Source organism: Loxodonta africana, chromosome 3, assembly GCF_030014295.1.
Source record: "Loxodonta africana isolate mLoxAfr1 chromosome 3, mLoxAfr1.hap2, whole genome shotgun sequence".
Classification (NCBI taxonomy): Eukaryota; Metazoa; Chordata; class Mammalia; order Proboscidea; family Elephantidae; genus Loxodonta; species Loxodonta africana.
The window spans coordinates 78,610,999-78,619,312 of record NC_087344.1 but is presented as its reverse complement, the minus strand read 5'-3'; the positions used below and the strand labels follow the sequence as shown (position 1 = coordinate 78,619,312).

General features: G+C 46.8%; 1 pseudogene; it reads left to right on the top strand.

Annotated features, from left to right (window-relative positions):
• Nucleotides 1–2,119: 2,119 nt before the first annotated feature.
• Nucleotides 2,120–8,314, top strand: part of LOC111752067 (tigger transposable element-derived protein 1-like) — a 557,455-nt pseudogene continuing 551,260 nt past the window's right edge.

Below are 8,314 nucleotides of genomic sequence, written 5' to 3'. Positions count from 1 at the left end.
CAGAGCTAGCCAGTTAGTTGAAATAATGAGGACAGTTGCCTGAGTTACTTAATTTTGTATCTCATTAAGCAGTGAAGGTTTTCAAGAGAATGAAGTACATTTTAGAGACTGAGAGTGTATCCTTCAAATAAATGCCCTTGGGCTTACTGTAGTTTTAGCAGTTTTCTGGAACATTTTGCAGAATTAGATAAGTTTTTGGGCAACCTATATCAGATGTCTCAAGCTTGGGTTTTCACTTCTCATCTCTCTGGGAAAATGCTTGTTAATATCCCTCATTGAGATCCCTTTCTCTTTTCCAGGAATTAACTGCTTGTAGCAACAACAATATGTAAATGGCAGAGGAGGAAGTGGGGATAAAAAAGTGTGGGCTACCTTTGCAAGTACCGGGGATGAGAAGGACTGGGAAATTGCTTGGTAGCAGGAGGCGGGGGCGGGTACAGTGCCAAGGGAGCTAGGTTTTTTCTTTTGCTCAGCTGATTTAAAAAAAAATTTAGATATAATTCACATACCACAAAATTTACCCTTTAAAAGTGTACAGTTCAGTGGTTTTTAGTATATTCACAAAGATGTGCAATCACTTTTTCTAGTTGTCATCAAGTTGATTCTGACTCATGGAGAACTCATGTATATCAGCAGAACTGTGCTTCATGAGGTTTTCAATTCTTCATTTTTTCAGAAGTAGATCGATCGCTAGGCCTCTTTTCCCAGGCGTCCCTGGGTGGACTCGAACCTCCAGTCTTCTGGGGAGCAGCTGAGAGTGTAACCATTTGCACCACCAAGTGATTCTTATATCACTGTTGTTGTTAGTTGCCATGGAGTCAGCTCCGACTCATGGCAATCTCAGAATAACACATTAGCCAGTCCTGGGCTGTCCGCACAATTCTTGGTATGTTTGAAATTATGACTATCTAATTCCAGAACATTTTCATCACTTCAAAAAGAAGACCCAAGCCCATTAGCTCCCCATTTCCTCCCTCCTACCAACCCCTGCGAAACCCTGGTGGTGCAGTTGTTAAGAGCTATAGCTGCTAACCAAAAGGTAAGCAGTTCGAATCCACCAGGTGCTCCTTGGAAACCCTATGGGGCAGCTCTCCTCTGTCCAATAGGGTCACTATGAGTCAGAATTGACTCAATGGTGATGGGTTTGGTTTGGTTTTACCAACCCCTGGGGCCCTGGTGACACAGTGGTTAAGCATTTGCCTGCTAACCAAAAGGTTGTTAGTTCAAATCCACCAGTTGCTCCTTGGAAACCCTAATAAGGCAGTTCTATTCTGTCCTATAGGGTCCCTATGAATCAGACTCGATTTGGGTTTGGTTTTTGTCTTTGGTTTACTAGTCTCCCCCACCCCCCAAAAAACAAAACAAAAACCAAACCCATTGCCATCGAGTGGATTCCTACTCATAGTGACCCTATACGACAGAGTACAACTGCCCCATAGGGTTCCCAAGGAGCCCCTGGTGGATTCAACCTGCTGACCTCTTGGTTAGCAGGCAAATGCTTAACTACTATGCCACCCGGGTCTCCAACCCTTAGGAATGACTAATCTATCTTTTTGTTTCTATAGATTTGCCTGTCTTGGAAATTTCACATAAATGGAATCATAGGACGTGTGGCCTTTTGTGACTGGCTTCTTTGACTTACCGTAACGTTTTCAAGGTTTATCCACGATCAGTACTGCATTCCTTTTTATGGTTGAATAATATTCCATGATATGGATGTACCACATTTTATTTATCCACCCATCAATTGATAAACGTTTGGGTTGTTTCCACTTTTTGGCTATTATGAATAACCCTGCTATAATCAATCATGTGTAGGCACTTGTTTTTTGGGTCCACGAAGGCGTGAAATTGCCGGGTCTCACTTGATTTTAGATGGGAGACCTGTTTCTGTTTACAGGCCTCAGGTACCGGAGCCAGTGCAGAGGGAGAGGTGGAAGACACAAACAGGGAAAGAGGGTGCTGGGGAAGGAGGGGGAAGTCGCTGGAGGAGAAGGGCCACTTTCTTCAGCATCACTCATTTTCTCTGGCCCAATCCGAAAACCGCTAACCCCGCGTCACAACTACTAGACCCTCTGCACAAACATTGCACTTGGTGACCCGGGAGCGAGCCTAGCGCATGAATAAAGCCCCAGAGGCCCGTGGGAGCCGGCGCGCGGGCCGAGAACCGCATCTGGGTTCGGCTGGCTGGCTCGTTTTCCGTTGCAGCTCAGTTTTGCTCTGGTTACAGCCTGGCTCATTCGGGTTTAGTTTTCTCCCGTAGACCCTTTTATAGGTGAATAAGGGCACCTCAGAGTTTGGAGTTTGACTTCTTGCTCCTCAGGTCATCCAGGGTTCACCGCCGTCCGGAATAACGAAAGATACCACGGTACCGGCGGTCGGCTACCAAGAACCCCGGCGCTCAGCTTAACCCGCTGCCCTCCGCAGCCACTGCGCACGCGCCGCCCTCTTGCCAAGAGGGGGCGGGGAGTGGGCGGGGCGGGTGTCGCCCGGGCCAATCGGAAGCGAGTACACCCGCCCTTCGGGCCGGTGGACCGAGCTTGACCCCGGTGGTGGGCGGAGGAGGCGGGGCTAACCGCGCGGCCGCGGAGGGGGCGGGGCCAAGGGCCTGGAGGCGGGGCCTGGGGCTGTCAGTCCCGCGCTCGCCGCCGCCACTGCCGCGGTTCCTCACATGCTGTGGCCCCGGTGACTGCCAGCCCTGCCACCCGCCGCCCTGGCATCCCGAGCCGCCTCTTGCCGTCTCGGCCCGGCGCGCAGGTAAGGCCGGCCGCGGTTGCAGAGCGCTCGTGCCCCCCGCCTCAGGATCGGTGTGCTGCGCGGGCGCCCCCTCCGGGCTGTGTCAGCGCCGCGGCTCCCCTTCCCGCCCGGGGGCGGTCCCGGGGGGCGGGACGACAGTTCTCCCCATCCCCCCCACACCTCGGGGCGCCGCGCCAGCAGCCGGGGTCTCGGGCCGCGCCTCAGTATCCCGGCTTGGGGGCTGGTCCTGAGTCCTCCCCTCCCAGGCGGGTTACACAATCGCTGAAGCTGGAGGCGGGGGTCCTCTCCGCAGCCCCAGCCCCCACCTGTCCCCGCGACTTGCGCCCGGGCAGAGGGCAGAGACCCAGCGCGACAGCGGGGCCCGGAAAGTTTCACTTTGTGGTCCGGGTTTGTTGACATCGGAGAGAAGCGGGGAGATGGGGGCTGAGCAGCGAGGATGCGCCTCGCTAGCAGCGCTTCCCTTTGCCCTGGGGTGGCCCCGGTCCAGGTTTCCTTTCCAGAAGTCCTGTTGAGAGCCCTGCTCTGGGACCAGAGGCTGCTGCAGGGTACACGGGTCTCTTCGCTTCTACGTTAGCGAGTCCTGGATTGCAGCAATCTGGGGACAGCTCAGTCTCTCGCTCTTCCCCCTTTTCTTAATTTAGCATTGACATTTAGACCAGGTAGGTGAATTAGCGTTTCCCTGACACTTTATATTTGTAAGGTACTTTGCCATCCCTGATTAGTTAATTAACAAGGTGGGGAAGGAAAATAGACCCTGAAACGCCTGGCTAATGCCTTTAGTCTAACAACTCTTTCAAAACCACTGAGAGCTTTAGGCTGTTTGCGGTGAAAGATGCTTTGGATCAAGGAGCTGCGGGGAGAGCTATTCATTGTCTTCTGGTTGCCTGAGAAGGCTTTGGTAATAAGGCAAGGCTTTCTCTGCCTCTTCCTGCTTGTGTTGTTTATTGAGGGTCGCCAGTCTACGTATGGCAAGTTAAGCAAAGAGGAAATAGAAGTGTCTTTGATAAAGCATTTAAAGAAAAAACCGAGGTTTGAATAAGTTTGGGTACTTGCCTGGTTTATCAGGATACCCCTCCCCGTCCCCTACTCCCCGGTACAGAAAACCTTGGTGGTTCCTGTGCTCTCCCCTGCTTCTCAGTAGGACTGTATTCAACTGGGTTGGCATTACTGGATCCTCATTTGGTCCATAGACCTCTTGCTACCTGTGGTTTACAGACCTGCCTAGGGACATCCTCTAAGAAAAAAGAGTGGGCTTAATTAGCACTTTTATCTGCCCATTCAGCAATACAGCTTGAAATCTCTTGTAATCAGGCAGTGTCGTAGTGTTGAATCTTTAATAATATCTAATTCATTTTAATAGTGTTTCCATAATAATCTTTCTATTAGTATGTCTGTTCTGCAACACTAGAACTTTTTAGTATAGAAGCAGCAATTTACTAGAAATATTATCATGGCAAAAACAATTGTCTAACAGATTTGCAGCCCACTTTACTTAGGTAATTACTATTAGAGGCTGTTAAAGTTTTTTATTCTTTGGTGCAGTAGGTGTTAAAATGCTTTTGATCTATGAACTCTTTATGAGGTCATTCCTCCCCGTAGTAATGGTTCAATTACCGTGTCACTTAAATATTTTTTGGACTAATATCATATGAGTTTTTTCCCCTGTGTTGATTTCTGTTTGGTCATGGTTCATAGCTAAAAGATTTAGGTTTGAATTGCCACCTTAAATTTTTAAAAGGAACACACACACACACCCACACACACACACACATACATATGTATTTTGGAGGTTATATTAGAGCTATAATGATGATAATGCCAGCATATTCTTATTAGCATATGTACCAGGTACTGTTCTGAGTGCTTTACAAATACTGAATTATCTAATCCTCACAACAATCTTATAAGGAAAGTACTATTATTATCACCAGGTTTCAGACAATGAAATTGAGGCCCAGCTGCTTGACCCAGGGCATACAGTTAAGTAAATTACAGCCAGATTCTACCCTAGGCAGCCTGAGTGCTTGACCACTGTACTATACTGCCTCAGCAGATGATTCTTTCAGCACGTATTTATTTCTTCCTGCTGGCTGTACAACATTATATTCCATACTATGGGGAGAAGAGTGCTTTACACTGTAATAATAAGCACTGGGTTATGAGTTCCAGCTCTGACCTTAACTCTGCGACCAGTTAATCTGTGATTTTGAGCAAGATACCTGATCTCCCTGCATTCCATTTCCTCATCAGTGGAATAACAGCAGTTGAAGGCTAGCAGATGAACTAACTAACCTTAACATCCTGGGGAACTGCAGAGTTAAGTCCATGCATATAAGAATTAAATATCCTCCTCCCTAAGGCACAGTCAAGATCAAGTGTCAAATGAATGGAGTGTGCGTGCTCTGTGTGTGTGTGTGTCATGGAAAAGGACTAAACCAAACCCAGTGCCGTCAAGTCGATTCTGACTCATAGTGACTCTATAGGACAGAGTAGAACTGCCCCACAGAGTTTCCAAGGAGCGCCTGGCAGATTCGAACTGCCGACCCTTTGGTTAGCAGCCATAGCACTTAACCCCAACGCCACCAGGGTTTCTGGAAAAGGACTAGGAGGACATATACTTTACTGCTACCCATGGCTACCCATGGGAGTGGAATGGTTGAGACACTTCACTTTAACCATGTTCCCACTAAAAAACCCACTGCTGTCGAGTCAGTTCCTACTCATAGCAACCCAATAGGATTGAGTAGAGCTGCCTAATAGAGTTTCCAAGGAGCGCCTAGGGGATTCAAACTGCCGACCTTTTGGCTAGCAGCAGTAGCACTTAACCACTACGCCACCAGGGTTTCCCTAAGCATGTTAGTATTGTTTTATTTTGTTGTAGCAAGTGTGTGTTACTTTTGAAATTAAAACAATAAAGCAGAAAGAAAAGTTATCCTATGGACAGGGGTCAGGCCTACATAAAGAGCACTTACGGGGCACAGTTCAGCGTCACTTTGCAGGAGGCTTGGGTTCATATGATGGCAGGACCTGAGTGGAATACCAAGGAGTCCCCAGAGTCAAGGAAAGTCAGTGTTGAAAGAAAACTTTAAAAAGAGTCATTTAGTTTAGCACTCTCCTCTCCCTCCCTTTGTCATCTGTCCAGTGGGTAATGTCCAGGGGCAGATTAACCAGTAAGCAAGGCATGCACGGGCTTAACTGTGTTTACTTACTATCTGTAGTGAACAGTTTCACATGGGTTTCACCACAGCTTTGGTATCATAAATTATCATAAATCCACCCACTGCTGTGCACCTTTCCCTCCCAGTGCCTGTCCAGCACTTGCTGGGATACCGTCAGAGCATTCGGCAGGCTTCACAAATCTGTGCATCTGAGAAGCTAGAATTGTATCCAGTGGTAGGGGATGTAAAACCACAGAAGGATTCTGGGCCATTCTGGCTTGTCCTCTGAAAAGATTTATCTGGCATTGGGATGAAACCTGGATTAGAAAGGAAAGGCTAAACCAGAGAGACCAGTTCAGAAGTCTTGGCCAGAATTTAGGATGGAGGTGAGACAGGCTGAGATGGGTGGTGGCATGGGATTGCAGAGGCAGGAATGGACCCTAGAAGACAACTCCCTGCATCCAGCAACTACCTGTCCACAAGTGTCAGAGAGAAGGAACAAGTCAACATCTCCCTTGGGGGCTTGTGAGAACCTCTGAGTGGAGCTGGGAAGTCTGGTGGGGTGGGGAGGAGAGGCAGTTTTGCACATACAGCCCCCAAAGCTGCATAATAGACTCTGGCTGAGGTGAGGCCTCGGCAGACAAGAAAACAGATTTTCTTTCTTCTCAAGAAGGGAGGGTATCATTTCAATGTAGCAGGAAACTCCCTCTGCCTAATGAAGAAAAATCACAGTATTTCCCCATGGGTGTTGCAGCCTCTTGCTCTGGCCTGTTTAACCTCATGTTGTGTGTCTTGGTCAAGTTGGGAACCTGGCATTATTCTTACTTCTGAGATGAAGGAGGGAGGGAGTGGGGGGGCGGGCTACAGCTGGAGTGTCTTTCTGACTCCAAGTCTTAAAGGGGGAATTGGGACTAGGGGTTCTAGTCATGGAGCATTTTGGGTGTGAATGATGCCTCCTTCAGCTGATTATGTAGAGAAGGGGCTAGAGTGTGACTGTTTTGGAGATGTACCAGCAAGACACATTAGAGACACTTTTTTTTTTCTGATTTCGTTGGGAAATGTTCTTTTGAGAGGTTTTGTCTACTGGTGACACCTGTTAAATATGTGTTGCAGATCCAGCAGGGAAGTGTATGGCTATAGCTGAGAGAGCCATTGGGCTTTGCAAGGGTTGCTTTCCAATTTAAACGCAGGTCATATGGCAATTAGAAGAGGGCTTGGGGGGTGTTTTGATTACCATTTGACTGGAAAACAGGATAATTTGGAGAAAACCAATTAGATTTACACAGTGAAGTTGGGTTCTCTCTACTTCCCTTGAAGTAAATCTCTCCATATATATATATATATATGTATATATATGTATATATATGTATATATATGTATATATATGTATATATATGTATATATATGTATATATATGTGTATATATATATGTACTGTTAGATGGCTCAAGGAAATGGCTCACAAAATTGTGGAGTCTGGCAAGTTCTACGTCCCTAGGTCATGTGTCAGGCTGGAGACCTCTGCTTGCTCATGGGATTTTGGGGGCTGGTGAATTCAAAATCTGCAGGTCAGGCAGCAGGCCAGAGACCTCTGAAGGCTTACATCCCAAGATCTGGAGGTCAGGTGATGAGAAGAGGACAGGAGTGAGAGACAGAGAGCTCTGGCAGAATAGCCATTTATATTCTGGAGGCAGACCACATGCCCAAGGAAACTCCCCTTTCAACTGATTGGTTGATCACAACAGATCACATCATGGGCAGTGATTACATTACATTGTGGAACAGTGGAACCAGTCCAGTGTCTGCCAAAACACTGAGAATCATAGCCTAGCCAAGTTGACACATAAAATTAACCATCACACACAGGAAACCACAATGACAAAGAACTAATGGTTGCGAGTTTTATAAGTTCATTTTTCTCTTGTTTATGTGCTTCTTACTTTGGATGTAACATTTCTTATTTATATTTACAAATTTACAAGGTGACAAAAGTTGGCTAATAGTGTATGTGAAATAAACTGTAATTCCAGTATAACATTGGCCTTGGTTTTTCAATATCTTTTAGACCAGTGATTCTCAACTGGTGGTGATTTTGCCCCCCAGGGAACATCTGAGGACATTTTTGTTTGCCACAACTTAGGGTCTGGTTAGTGCTACTGGTACCTAGTGGGTAGAAACCTGGATTGCTGCTAAACATCCTATAATGCCCAGGACAGCCCCCCACAACAAAGAATTTTCTAGTCTAAAAGGTTAACAGTGTTCAGGTTGAAAAATTAGTGTTAGACTATTAAAAAAAAAAAAACTTATTAGAAGCAAACTGAGGTTAAAGAGAAGAGTTTAAGAGGAAGAAACTATAAAGCTTTCCTTGTATCCTTTAAAGTGGTAGCAGTACCTTCACAT